The sequence below is a fragment of the Somniosus microcephalus genome, chromosome 6 (assembly GCF_052327205.1).
Source record: "Somniosus microcephalus isolate GS21.2 chromosome 6, FLI_Smic_1.0, whole genome shotgun sequence".
NCBI lineage: Eukaryota > Metazoa > Chordata > Chondrichthyes > Squaliformes > Somniosidae > Somniosus > Somniosus microcephalus.
Genome location: NC_140992.1, coordinates 59,366,374 through 59,382,057, shown reverse-complemented (window position 1 = coordinate 59,382,057; position 15,684 = coordinate 59,366,374).

Sequence of the window (15,684 nt, the reverse complement as noted above, 5' to 3'; positions counted from 1 at the left end):
ATGATAAAATGAATCCCAATTCTATGGACATGACTTCTTAAAATAGTCAATACTGTTGCTAGGGCTCCTTCTTTAAAATTCTATCAGTAAAATTGTAAATTACCCTGTAAAGGACTAGGCAGTATTGTTTAAATGATAGCATTTTACTTTTCATTGAATATTAATAAATCAGGGTTTTCTCGCTTATTCAAAGGTTGACATTTAAAATATTCAATCTGTTCCATTATTTCTTTATAACATGTATATATGCACACACTGATATATGCAACTTATATTGTTCATTTTCAGTAATTAGTTTGAAAAACCACTGTTGTTCATTAGTCACAAATTGAATATCCTTTCAGGTCCTACATCATGTGACATCTTCAGATTGCAATGGCAATGGAAGTATAGCACCATAACAGTAAGACATAACATTGAAAGAAAATGTTCTACTTTGTATAGCACATATAATGTCAATAGCTAACAGTGAATTAAAGACAGTACTTAATGGGAGCATAAGAATTTATATGACGGTACTAGCTATGGAAAAAAATTTTAGTTATGTACTTTACTGCTTCTGTGATCCTTTAATTTTTAAATTAATTATACATTTCTGTGTTACTGATATTGCAATCTAACCATAGCCAGTACAGTAATACAAATTAAAGATACCTTTTCCAAATTATTCATATTTTGTCCAAAGATGCTGGAGCTCCAGATATGTCAATACCCACCAATTACTTTACTTCAGGTCATCTCAAGCAGAATTGTTCAGGGAGCTGGAGCAGGGCTCCATATAGCAAGTTAAAAGGGGAGCAGAACCCAACTTGTGCTACATCTAGTGGGATGGATAGCCGGCTTGTTGATATGCCATGAAGAAAGCAATACTGGCTGAAGATACATTTTAGGGGCACAATGACACCTGGAAAGGAGCAAAAATAAATATCATTCAAAAATTAAAAATGTAAATAAGAAATTAAAATGTAAAAACTTCAGTGTTTACCTGGCAGGGGAAAAGCAACCAGGGCTCACAGGAAGCAGCTTTAAAACATATAAGGGAAATTGCTCTGCAGACCCCATCCCCCGCCCCCACCTTTTGATGGTCAGAGCCTGCAACTACATGCAGACACAAGGTAGTTTTATTTTATTTTAAGCTTGTGTTTATATAGCACCTTTCAGGATCCCAAAACATCCCAAAACACTTTGCAGCCAATGAAGTATTATTGAAATGTAGTCACTGTTGGAAAACAGTGGGTGGGAAATGTGAAGCAAGCACCTCTAACATTGAAAGTCCTATCACAGCACCACCTACAGGCATCTCAGGTTATGCCAAAAAATGTGGAAGATTTTTATAATAGGCTTATTCATAGAAAGCGGTTACAGAGGAGTTTTCAATGGATTATGTCCACGTACAAAATTTTACATGGACATAGATTATGATGATGGTTTGTCCATTGTTGTTGATGATGACAGCCTATGATTCATCTCCAGTTAATACAGGTTGTGGCTTCCCATATGACTATAACGTCTGATTTTCGTGTGGAATGTTTTCCTACACACAGGACATCGGATGTCAGATTGACCTAAGGGCTGATTTCTTGATTTCCTTTGAGCTCTTTGGCTAACACGGAAACTTCCAAAAGCACTACTAGCTTTAAACAATCTGCGGTTCACCTCATCATCTAGAAGTGCATCACATAACATGGTGCTTCCTAGGTAGGTGAACCTATCCACTGCAGACAGTGTGTGCCTTTTGATGGTGATATTGGGTGGCACAGGTTTTCCAAGGGCAGGTTGGTATATAACTTCCGTCCTCTTCAGATTGATAGTGAGGCCAAATTTCTTATAAGCATCCGAGAAATGGTCCTCTTTGTAGTGTATGTGCCTTTAAGAGCCCCATGTGTACTGTAATGCACCGCTCGGGCTATATAAGCCTGAGCATTGTGTTGTATCCGTTAGTTCCCCTCCAGACTTTGTTTAGTAAACACCTATCAAACCAACTCCTGTCTTCAGTGTCTCTATCAACACACAGACACAACAGTGGCGACGAAGTGGAAACGGACTTACCTACAATTCGGCAGCACCTCAAGGACATCGATTCCTCTGGTGTCCAGAAGAATCAAGAAGTGAAAGAAGCTGTTGTTTCACCAGCTAGCCAAGCTGGTGGCAGGTACTGCGGTAATCCTTCCTGGGCGTCAGGCTGGGGCTCCAGCGGCTGGCTCTACAGCTGGGCCAAGCAGCGAAAGCGGAGGCAAGCAGTAACAGACGGGGAGGGAGCACTCGGGAGACGGCCGCGGCTGCAAGCAGGTCGGCGTTCAGACCTAGAGAGAGAGTCCGGCGGGAACGAGTCTCCAACTGTAAATAAATAAATAAATAAAAAAGAACAGAAACCGTGGGAAACAGCGTTGTCATCGGCAGCAGCGGCGGGAAAGCGCGGGAAGCGCCATATCTTTTCTGCAGAAAAGAAAGAAAAGCGCGGGAAGCGCCATATCTTTTCTAAGATGCCTAATTCTGGCAATATTGATGATTTTGATAACAAGATAGAGGATTGGACCACATATGTGGAAAGAGTGGAGGTATATTGCACCGCAAATGGAATAGAAGATGAAAAAAAAGCTTCAGTACTTCTAAATCTAATGGGCGCAAAGACATACAAGCTGTTACGAAACTTAATCACTCCAGCCGAACCGATGGACAAGAATTTTAAGGAGATTGTTGATACTCTACACTGCCAATTCGAGGCAGGACTGGCAGATTCTCTACGAGACAAATTCGTCTGCGGTCTCCTAAGTGTAGGAACACAAAAAAGGCTATTTTCTGAGAAAGATTTAACACTGGACAAGGCTTTCAGTGCAAGAGGAGCTGCAGAGATACAGAAAAAGCCACAGAACTTCGGCACCCATGAAATAACACGGGGTTTCGAGAGATGTTATCGCTGTGGCAGATCCACCCATGACCAGAGGGACTGCTGGTTCAAGGACAAAGCATGCAGGTAATGCGGAAAGATGGGACACATTACACGTGTATGCCGATCTGGAAACAAAAAATCCACTAACAGGAAAAAAATCAATAAGGAAAAGCACAGAAAGGTACAAATGATGACGGACAGTAGCTCCGAAGACCAGAAGAGCGATAGCGACTCCGGGAACAAGAGACTAAGCTCTCTCAAATTACATAATGTAATTGCCAAAGAAGATTACCAGACCATTTGGGTTACCCTCACAGTTAAAATGGAGCTAGATACAGGATCAGCTCTGACCGTCATAAATCGACGGGATTACGAGCGGCTATTTCCGCATATACCTTTAAAAGACACATCCATTATCTTGAAAACATATACGGGGCAGAAAGTATACCCCAAAGGAAAAATAAGGGTGCCTGTTGTATATAACGGCAAGGAAATACAGAAGTTGAATTTATACGTTCTACAAGATGGTGGTCCACCGCTGTTGGGACGTGAATGGATCAGGAAAATATGTTTAGACTGGCACTCCATTCAGGCACTGACGGTGACCAGTAAGGAAAAAAATGATGATGACGTCATACCTGAACGATTAAAAGATATCTTGGCCAACGCCAAGGAAGTGTTTCAAGAGAAACTAGGAACCTTGAAAGGCATCACCGCCTCAATAAAAGTGGAAGATGCAGCAATTCCCAAGTTTTTTAAGGCAAGACCAGTGCCATACGCAATTCGTCCAGCAGTCGAGGCAGAGCTGGAGAATTTGGAAAAGGCAGGCGTATTATCTAAAATAGATTGGAGCGAGTGGGCAACACCCATCGTCCCAGTCATGAAGAAAGCATTGAAGAATGATAAATCTGAAGAACAGAGAAAAATTTGCATCTGTGGAGACTTCAAGGTGACTGTAAACCCGGTCCTTCACACGGTACAGTATCCTCTTCCGAGGATAGAAGATATTTTCGCCTCACTATCCGGAGGGAAACGTTTCACCAAAATTGACTTGGCACAGGCATATCTACAGATGGAGGTTGAAGAGGCCTCTAAAAAATATCTCACGATAAATACACACAAAGGTCTGTACCAGTACAATCGACTGGTTTTCGGAGTAGCATCCGCTCCAGCTATCTGGCAAAGAGCTATGGAGCAAGTCCTCCAAGGGATTCTGGGGACTCAATGCTACCTAGACGACATCCTTGTAACAGGAGAAAACGACAACGAGCACCTTGCCAATTTGGAGCAGGTGCTCACTAGGCTGAGAGAACGGGGCCTACGAGCAAATCGCCCCAAGTGCGAATTTTTCCAAAATCAAATATCATATTGTGGCCACATAATTAATAAGGAAGGGTTGCATAAGTCACCTGAAAAAATTGAAGCGGTTATAAAAGCCCCAGCACCTGAAAATGTTTCACAATTAAGGTCGTTCCTGGGATTAATAAATTACTATCATAAATTTTTACCGAACTTATCAACTCTTCTACACCCTCTTAATGAACTGCTACAAACAGGAGTAATTTGGAAATGGAGCGAAGACTGTAAACGTGCCTTCCATAAATGCAAAGACTTAATCACGTCCAAAGAAGTTTTGGCTCATTACAACCCATCACTGCCAATCAGACTGGTGTGCGATGCATCCCCTTATGACATAGGAGCAGTATTATCGCATAAATTCCCTGATGGCTCGGAACGGCCGATAGCTTTTGCGTCACGCTCATTGAACTCAGCTGAGCGTAACTATGCCCAAATTGACAGGGAAGCACTCAGCCTGGTATGGGGAGTGAAGAAATTCAACCATTACCTACACGGACAAAAATTTACCTTGTTGACTGACCATCAACCCCTCATCTCCATATTCAACCCTAAAAAGGGTGTTCCCATTATGACAGCGCAAAGGCTACAGAGGTGGTCCCTTTTTCTAGGGGCACACCAATACAACATAGAATACAAAGGATCAAAACAGCATGGGAATGCTGACGGTTTATCATGCCTACCGTTGCCAACGGTAGAAGAGGCACCTACAGTAGACCCAGTGGAGATGTTCCACTCAACCATAGTGGAATGTCTACCAGTAACAAATTCTGCCATTGAAAAGGAAACGAGAAATGACCCGACTCTCTCACGAGTCTATGACTTAACGGTGAAGGGATGGCCAGCACATGGCGAACCACTGTTGCCAGCATTCTCGCAAAGAAGAGAGCAGCTGTCAGTGTGCCGAGGAACCTTGATGTGTGGATCCAGAGTGGTGATTCCACCCAAACTCCAGGATAAAGTGCTAAAGGAGCTTCACGAGGGGCATCTGGGTGGAGTGAAAATGAAGAACCTAGCCAGAGCATTTGTATGGTGGCCAGGTATCGATGGAGACATCGAAGAAATGACCAAGAGCTGCCTAGGATGCCAGAAGGTCCAAAACGCTCCACCCCAAGCCCCTCTACATCCATGGGAGTGGCCCTCATCTCCCTGGCAAAGGGTACACATCGACTTTGCTGGTCCATTTATGGACTCAATGTTCTTAATCGCGGTTGATGCACACTCCAAGTGGCCGGAGGTAATCAAGATGTCCTCCACCACCACGGAAAAAACCATCACAGTATTAAGGACCATATTTGCCAGGAATGGGCTGCCAGAACAGATCTGTTCTGATAATGGACCGCAATTTGTGTCCGAAGAATTCAGGAAGTTCTTAAAAAACAATGGGGTTAAGCACTACACGTCCGCCCCATACCATCCCGCCACCAATGGATTGGCTGAAAGGTTTGTCCAGACCTTCAAGAAGGCCATAAAGGCCATGGGTAATGAAGACATAAAACTTCAGCACAAGGTGGATAACTTCTTGTTCGCATACAGGAATGCAACACATATGGTTACTAACCAAACTCCCGCCATGATGTTCTTCAATAGAAGCCTAAGATGTCGGCTGGATTTGATCAAGCCAAACATCAGAAGGGACGTCGAGAACCGGCAATTTCAAGGCATGAATGACAGGCCAACTAGAACCTTCCAGATAGGTCAACAAGTTTTGGCCCAGGACTACCGTACCGAGAAATGGCAGCCTGGAACTATCTGCACACGACTAGGACCGCTGATGTATACCGTGGACATTGGAGAAAGCATAATAAGGCGCCATGCTGACCAAATCATAGAGTCATCCGAAAAGGGACAACGTACACCACAACTCTATACGCCTAACGATGAAGTAGAGATACCCATATCTACCTCCGATCCGGTGATACTGGAACCCGATGAACCCGACACTGGCATTCAAGCCGAATCAGCCTTGCCAAAAGAACCTACTACACCACCAGAAACTACTACACCACCGAGGCGTTATCCGGACCGAGTCAGGAAGCCTCCAGAGAGACTGACTTATAATTAATTAACTGCAGCAATGTATAGATTATTTTTCTTGTAACATGTAATTAATAATTACTTAAAATATTATGTACTGGTTAGCTAAAAGGGGAGGAATTGTAGTGTATGTGCCTTTAAGAGCCCCATGTGTACTGTAATGCCGGTAATGGCCACTAGGGCTATATAAGCCTGAGTATTGTGTTGTATCTGTTAGTTCCCCTCCAGACTTTGTTTAGTAAACACCTATCAAACCAACTCCTGTCTTCAGTGTCTCTATCAACACACAGACACAACACTCTTCTGTGTGGGTAACAAGGGTATAGTCATCAGGAGCTTCTGAACAATTTCTTCAGAGGTCTTAGTTTTGGACGGAGGAGGCAAAGATTGCACAATTTGCCATCCGTCCTGAAGCGAATATACATTGCTTTATCCAAGTACCTGGAGGCATAAGTAAGTAAAGAAACAAACAATGAGACACAGAAGGGATTGGAAACTACAGCTTCTTTCATGATTCAGGCCATCATGCTATTATTATAGAGCTGAGCGATCATCTGAATAAACTTTTCGGGGCAGATAACTTTGGCCTGTCGTTTCCAGGGGCCCTCTCTGCTGACCGTATCATAGGCTATTGTGGGATCAATAAAGACATAGTAAAGGCCCAAGTTTTGTTCTCAACAAAAATCTTCCACTCCAGCTGCTTTAAATTTGGTGACATTTAATCTGATTGGGCGTTTTCACCTTGTGGTCTTCAAAATGGAGCTATCTGGAAAACATGTTTTGCTCAGATGAGTCTGTGGTTCATCCAACACTCTACTCCCCTCATGACTAGTGTGATCTTTGACATTCCTCTGCCGGACCGGTATGTAGTCAATCGCATGCCAATGTTTGAAACGAGGGTGAATCCATGTAGTTTTGTATTTGCTTGGAAGCCCGAGGAGTGCATTGGTGATGGTCAGATGATGTTCTGTACACATCCTATAGAGCAGTGTTCCACATTTTCGCACTTTCCTACACCATATCTTACCAATCATTCCCTTCTAGAGCAGGTGGTCTGCTCCTACACGAGCACGAAAGTCATCCATGGTAATGAGCTTGTTCTTTCTCAGACCCTGTGAGATGACATGTTCCAGATCTTCATAGAATTCATTTTTGGTTTATCGGAGTTTGTCATGGTTGGTGCATAGATATTAATAATAGTTGCATACCTTTTAAGAAAGTCTCATAGTCATCAGACTGACTCCATTGGGAATACTTTCAAGGTAGTTATGGAAAAGGACAAGGATAGACCAGGAATAAAAATTTTAAATTGGGGAAAAGCAAATTTTGCTAAGCTCAGAGGGGATTTAGCCATAGTGGACTGGAAACAGCTACTTGAAGGTACATTAGTATCAGGGCAGTGGGAGGCATTCAAAGAGGAGATCCGAAGGGTTCAGGCCAAATATGTGCCCTTAAAGAAAAAAGGTGGGACTAACAAACCTAGAGCCCCCTGGATGTCTAGGGACATACAAGGTAGGGTAAAGAAAAAAAGGGAGACTTTTGACAGGTCCCGAGGGCTAAATACTCCAGAATCTTTAGAGGAGTACAGAAAGTGCAGGGGTGCAATTAAAAAGGATATTAGGAAAGCAAAGAGAGAGCATGAAAAATTCTTAGCAAGTAAAATCAAGGAAAACCCAAGATGTTTTATAAATATATTAAGAGTAAGAGGACAACTAAAGAAAGGGTAGGGCCTATTAGAGATCATGAGGGTAATCTGTGTGTGGAGGCGGGAGATGTCGGTAGGGTTGTTAATGAATACTTTGGGGGCGATTTTCTGATGTCAGAGGAGGCGGGTTTGGAGGCGGGAAAGGTGGGAAAATCAGATTCAAAGAGGTCGGGTTCGGAACCTGCCTCCGTGGGATTTTGCCGGTGTCGGTTTTGGAGGTTGGGGAAATGCTCCCGCCTCCAACTGGCCATTGTGCTATTTAACATCCTTAAATGCTCATTAAAGGCCTTTCTATGCCTATTTTGAGAGGCCCTCATGATTTTTCCAGCTTTTCGGTGTGATCCACGCACCTCCTAAACCACGCCAGGTAAACCTGGCGGGTTGACTCATGGGTGGCCTCCTCACTGCTGCAGGTCTAACAAGACATCGTTTATTGCAGCAAGGATTACTTGCAGGTGCCAGACCTTGGCTTTAAAAGGTCTCTGAGCACTTTTAGAAGGCCTTCCGAAATCAGAGGTGCTGCAGCTTGATTCCATCAATTGTGGGACCTCCTTGGAAGACCCTCTCCCCGCCTGCAATGAGCACTTCCCCAAAGGAGGCATCTACAAGCAGCATGGGAACCATTCGTTTTCTTTCTGCATGGACCTCAGATGAGGATGAGGAGGAGGAGGAGGAGGAGAAGGAGGATCTGGAGGAGGAGGAGGAGGTCAGAGCCCGGGATGCAAGGGATGAACTTATCATGGCCAGATTTGCATAGGTTGCCCAAGTTGGCACATGTCCTTTGCTCTATCCTAGGACATCATTGACAATGGACTCTCTGGCTTCCTTTCACTCAGGCCACCAACCTGACAACGCAAGTGTGGTGGTGCCCACAATGTGGAGCTGCCTAAGGCGAAAGAACAGATGGCATACAGAACACCAACAATTTGGCTTCAAATCATTTTAATGCTTTCCAACAGCGATGGCATTTCATCAATACACAGAAACAATCTCCCAATCTGCACACAGGTCTGGAGGTTATATCCCTTGCCAGCTGTACCCACACAGCCTTGGTTTCTTTGGCAGGCCTCTTCCTCCGAGATGAGTGGAAGAGCACCTCCATGCTAGCTGTCACCCCCTCCAACAACATTTGCAGCACCTCATCTGAGAGTCTTGGGTAGGCCCTTGCCTTGGAATTGGACATAGTGGTTTCTCAAAAGATGCTGGAGGTGGTGCAGGAGATGCAGAAATGCTGTGGAATGAGCCAAGGGAGCAAGAAGCCATAAAAACAGGCTGGAAAGGTTCTGTCAACAGAGACGAGTTTCAGTCCCAAAACACTAATTGACCAAGAGCAGCCCACACCTCTGAAATCAAGTGGCCAATCATGTGAAAATCGCAAATTTTTGAAACCTATCAGTGGAGGCGGGTTTCAAACCCACCCAAACTGAAATCCGCCTCCATCTCGCCTCCAGTGGGGAAAGTGCCCCCTGTTTTCACAAAGGAGAGGAGCGAAGCAGACATTGCTATCAGGAAGGAGGAGTGTGAAATATTAGATGAAATAAACAAGTGAGAGAGGAAGTATTAAGGGGTTTAGCAGCTTTAAAAGTGGATAAATCCCCAGGCCCAGATTAAATGTATCCCAGGCTGTTAAGCGAAGCAAAAGAAGAAATAGCAGAGGCCCTGACCATCATTTTCCAATCCTCTCTGGCTTCAGGTGTGGTGCTGGAGAACTGGAGGACTGCTAATGTGGTACCCTTGTTTAAAAGGGGAGAAAAGGATAGACCAAGTAATTATAGGCCAGTCAGCCTAACCTCGGTGGTGGGAAAATTATTGGAAAGAATTCTGAAGGACAGGATAAATCTTCATTTAGAAAGACACAGATTAATCAAGGATAGTCAGCAGGGATTTGTTAAGGGAAGGTCGTGTCTGACAAACTTGATTGAATTTTTTGAGGAGGTAACAAGGAGGGTAGATGAGGGTAGAGCATTTGATGTAGTGTATATGGACTTTAGCAAGGCTTTTGATAAGGTTTCACATGGCAGAATAGTCATGAAGTTAAAAGCCCATGGGATACAGGGCAAAGTGTCAAGTTGGATTCAAAACTGTCTTGGAGACAGGAAGCAGAGGGTAATGGTTGATGGGTATTTTTGTGACTAGAAGGCTGTTTCCAGTGGGGTTCTGCAGGGCTCAGTACTAGGTCCCTTGCTTTTTGTGGTATATATCAATGATCTAGACTTGAAAATCGTGGGTATGATTAAGAAGTTTGCAGATGATACTAAAATCGGCTGTGTGGATGATACTGAAGAAGGAAGCTGTAGACTGCAGGAAGATATCAATAAATTGGTCCGGTGGGCAGAACAGTGGCAAATGGAATTCAATCTGGAGAAGTGTGAGGTAATGCATTTGGGGAGGGCTAACAAGGAAAGGGAATACACATTAAATGGTAGGACACTGAGTAGTGTAGAGGAACAAAGGGACCTTGGAGTGCATGTCCACAGATCCCTGAAGGTAGCAGGACAGGTGGATAAGGTGGTTAAGAAGGCATACGGAATGCTTGCCTTTATAAGTCGTGGCATAGAATACAAGAGCAGGGGGGTAATGCTTCAACTGTATAAAACACTAGTTAAGCTTCAGCTAGAGTATTGCGTGCAGTTCTGGTCACCACATTACAGGAAAGATGTGATTGCACTAGAGAGGGTACAGAGGAGATTTTCAAGGATGTTGCCGGGAGCAGAGAATCTTAGTTATGAGGAAAGACTGGATAGGCTGGGTTTGTTTTCCTTGGAACAGAGGAGGCTGAGGAGAGACCTTATTGAGGTATATAAAATTATGAGGGGCCTCGATAAAGTGGATAGAAAGGACCTATTTCCATTAGCCAAGGGGTCAAAAACCAGGGGGCACAGATTTAAAGTAATTGATGGAAGGTTTAGAGGGGATTTGAGGGGAAATTTCTTCACCCAGAGGGTTGTGGAGGTCTGGAACTCACTGCCTGAAGGGGTGGTAGAGGTAGAAACCCTAACCGCATTTAAAAAGTACTTGGATGTGCACTTGGGATGCTGTAACCTGCAGGGCTATGGATCAAGAGCTGGGAAGTGGGATTAGGCTGGATAGCTCTTTCTTGGCCAGTGCAGACATGATAAGCTGAAATGGCCTCCTTCCGTGTTGTAACTTTCTGTGATTCTTAGATCATGTTGGATTTTACAGCAAAGCTGAACCCAGCTTCTCTACGTTCCCCTTTAGAGTGCCCTATTTAGAAGAAGATGTATCTGCACCAACCTCTTCCAGCTGACTTTCATCTAAACAGGTTTCTCTGAGAACCCTGATGTTGCTATTATACGGTCTTAGTTCCCTATCAATCAGCTCACTTAGAAACATAGAAACATAGAAGATAGGAGCAGGAGTAGGCCATTCGGCCCTTCGAGCCTGCTCCGCCATTCAATGAGATCATGGCTGATCATCCAAATTCAGTACCTGGTCCCTGCCTTCTCCCCATATCCCTTGATCCCTTTAGCCTTAAGAAATATATCCAACTCTTTCTTGAATATACTTAATGAACTGGCCTCCACCGCCCTCTGTGGCAGAGAATTCCACAGGTTCACCACTCTCTGGGTGAAGAAATTCCTCCTCATTTCAGTCCTAAATGGCTTACCCCTTATCCTTAGACTATGACCCCTGGTTCTGGACTCCCCGGCCATCAGAAACATCCTTCCTGCATCTAGTCTGTCCAGGCCTGACAGAATTTTATAGGTTTCGATGAGATCCCCTCTCAATCTTCTAAACTCCAGTGAGCATAAGCCCAATCGACACAATCTCTCCTCATACGTCATTCCTGCCATCCCAGGTATCAGCCTGGTGAATCTTCGCTGCACTCCTTCCATGGCAAGAACGTCCTTCCTCAGGTAAGGTGACCAAAACTGCACACAATACTCAAGGTGTGGTCTCACCAAGGCCCTGTACAACTGCAGCAAGACATCCTTGTTCTTGTACTCGAACCCTCTTGCTACAAAGGCCAACATACCATTTGCCTTCTTAACCGCCTGCTGCACCTGCATGCTTACCTTCAGCGACTGGTGTACAAGAACACCCAGGTCTCTTTGCACTTCCCCTTCTCCCAATCTATTACCATTCAAATAATAATCTGCCTTCCTGTTTTTGCCACCAAAGTGGATAACCTCACATTTATCCACATTTGTCATGTTTCTGCCCAATCACCCAACCTGTCCAAATCGTGCTGGAGTTTCACGACATCCTCCTCACAGCATACCCTCCCTGCCAGCTTTGTGTCATCTGCAAATTTGGAGATATTACATCCAATTCCCTCGTCCAGATCATTAATATATATTGTGAACAGCTGGGGTCCTAGGACCGATCCTTGCGGTACCCCACTAGTCACTGCCTGCCACTCGGAAAATGACCCGTTTATTCCAACTCTTTGTTTTCTGTCCGCCAACCAGTTCTCTGTCCAAGTCAATACCTTGCCCCCAATCCCAAGTGCCTTAATTTTGCATGCTAATCTCTTATATGGGACCTTATCGAAAGCCTTCTGAAAGTCCAAATACACCACATCCACTGGTTCTCCCTTATCTACTTTACCAGTTACATCCTCAAAAAATTCCAGTAGATTAGTCAAGCACGATTTACTTTTTGTAAATCCGTGTTGACTTTGAGCGATCCTGTCACTGTTTTCCAAGTGCTCTGCTATTACATCTTTTATAATGGACTCTAGCATTTTCCCCACTACCGATGTCAGGCTTACCGGTCTATAATTCCCCGCTTTTTCTCTACCACCTTTTTTGAATAGTGGGGTTAGGAAAATTGATGGGACTGAAGGCCGATAAATCCCCAGGGCCTGATAATCTACATCCCAGGGTACTTAAGGAAGTGGCCCTAGAAATAGTAGATGCATTGCTGGTCATCTTCCAGAACTCGATAGACTCTGGAACAGTACCCATGGATTGGAGGGTAGCTAATGTTACCCCACTTTGAGCGCCATTCCCCACTCAATCCTACCCAACTCGCTCCTCAGACCATCGTAGTTTCCTTTATTTAAATTGAGGACCCTTGTCTCTGAGTCAACTACTTCATTCTCCATCTTAATGAAGAATTCGATCATATTATGATCGCTCCGACCCAAGGGGCCTCGTACAACAAGATTGCTAATTAATCCTTTCTCGTTGCATAATACCCAGTCTAAGATGGCCTGATCTCTGGTTGGTTCCTCGACATATTGGTCCAGGAAACCATCCCGTAAACACTCCAGGAATTCCTCCTCCACAGTATTGTTACTAATTTGGTTGGCCCAATCTATATGTAGGTTAAAGTCACCCATGATGACTGCTGTGCCCTTATTGCACGCTTCTTTAATTTCCCTTTTAATGCCATCCCCAACCTCCGCCTTACTGTTGGGAGGTCTATATAACACTCCCACTAATGTTTTTTTCCCCTTAGTATTTCTCAATTCTACCCATACAGATTCCACATCATCAGAGCTAATATCCTTCATTACAATTGTATTAATCCCTTCTTTAACCAGTAATGCTACCCCACCTCCCTTTCCTTTTTGCCTATCTTTCCTGAATATCGAATACCCCTGGATGTTGAGTTCCCAGTCTTGGCCATCCTTGAGCCACGTTTCCGTAATCCCAACCAAATCATATTTGTTTACCTCTATTTGCACAGCCAATTCATCCACCTTATTACAAATGCTCCTCGCATTAAGACACAAAGCCTTCAGGCTTGTTTTTTTAATGCTCTTAGACCTATTAGAATTATTATTTACTGTGGCCATGTTTGATTTAAACCGTTGATTTCTCTGACTGCCACTTTTGTTTTTCTCAATTCCTATCTTTTGCTTTTATCCCTGTTTCCCTTTCCTCTGTCTCCCTGCTCAGGTTCCCAACCCCCTGCCATTTTAGTTTAAACCCCCCTGAACAGTGCCAGCAAACCTCCCCACAAGGATATTTGTCCCGCTCGTGTTCAGGTGCAACCCGTCCGACTTGTACAAGTCCCACCTTCCCCAGAAGCAGGCCCAGTGATCCAGGAAACTAAAGCCCTCCCTCCTGCACCAACTCTTTAGCCACGCATTCATCTGCTCTATCCTCCTATTCCTATACTCACTAGCACGTGGCACCGGGAGTAATCCAGAGATTACAACCTTTGCGGTCCTGCTCTTTAATCTGCTACCTAGCTCCCTAAATTCTTGCTGTAGGACCTCATCCCTCTTCCTACCCATGTCATTGGTCCCAATGTGAACCACGATCTCTGACTGTTCACCCTCCCCCTTCAGTTCAGTGACATCCTTGACCCTGGCACCAGGGAGGCAACAAACCATCCTGGAGTCACGTCTACGGCCACAGAAACGCCTATCTGTTCCCCTTACGATAGAATCCCCTACCACTATTGCTCTCCCACTCTTTTTCCTCCCTTCCTGAGCAGCAGAAGCACCCCTGGTGCCGGGAAGTTGGCTGCTGCTGCCTTCCTCTGGTAAGTCATCCCCCTCAACAGTATCCAAATTTGTATACCTGTTTGAGAGGGGGATGGCCACAGGGGTCCCCTCCACTACCTGCCTGCCTCTACTGCTCTGCCTGATGGTCACCCATTTCCCTTCTGCCTGTGCAGCCCTTACCTGTGGTGTGACCACCTCATCAAATGTGTTATCCACGACCCTCTCAGCATCGTGAATGCTCCAAAGCCCATCCATCCGCAGCTCCAGCGCCGCAATGCGGTCTGCTAGTAGCCGCAGCTGGATGCATTTCTGGCACACGTGGTCATCAGGGACACCGGCAGTGTCCCTGAATTCCCACATAGAGCAAGAGGAGCATAACACGGGGCTGGGCTCTCCTGGCATGACTTACCCTTTAATTAATTTAAATTAATTCACTATCACTACCACTTCTTCTCTCTGCTCTACTTATTGGCACAGTGTCCTGGTGTGTTCTCACATTCCAAGCTGCTGTATTTAAGTGTTTGGTTCTGTTACTGTTTCGACCACTTATGTGGGATTCCGGTCAGCTGCATGTGTGCAGGTCCCAACTACAGCTTCCAGTGAATCCACACCTGATGCTTTGCCGCTAGCCCATCGTCGCCGGACTTTGAGAATTGGCGTGGTGTTTTGGGAATGAAAATGGTCCCAACGCATGGATTGTGTTATAGTGAGGAAGGCTTGCGCAGAGTGTGCCTCGCTCTCTCTTTGGGTTTATGTGAATCAAAGTGAAGTCATCACAATTTATTTCCAATGTTTCCATTTCTTATCAAGGTGTAATTATTCCTGTGTTGTAAGGGGGAGTGAGCTGAATGCAACCCGTTCCGTTTTGTGTACAAAGTAAGGTTAGAAATTTCAGATACATCAAAGAACATAATTAAAATATAAATACATTCAATGCAAAAAATATGAAATACTTGCAGGCTTCTTCTTGAAAGATTACTATAAACATCATCATAAAATATCTGAAGCAGTTGGTACAATGAGTTTGGAGCTGTACAATTAAAACACTAAAAATGCCTTGGGGCTTCGGCTGAATAATAATGCAACTTTTTTTTTATTGTGTTCGGACCCTCAGAGAATTCAAGGGTAATTTTTTAGAATGGAAGTCCCTGTCTTTATATAGGGCTGCATCGTGCAGAAAGAACCAATTCACGTCAAATCATCAGCGCATCAATCAGCACAGGATATAATCACAAGGATTGGAAATGCGAAATTATTCCTTATAGACGTCAG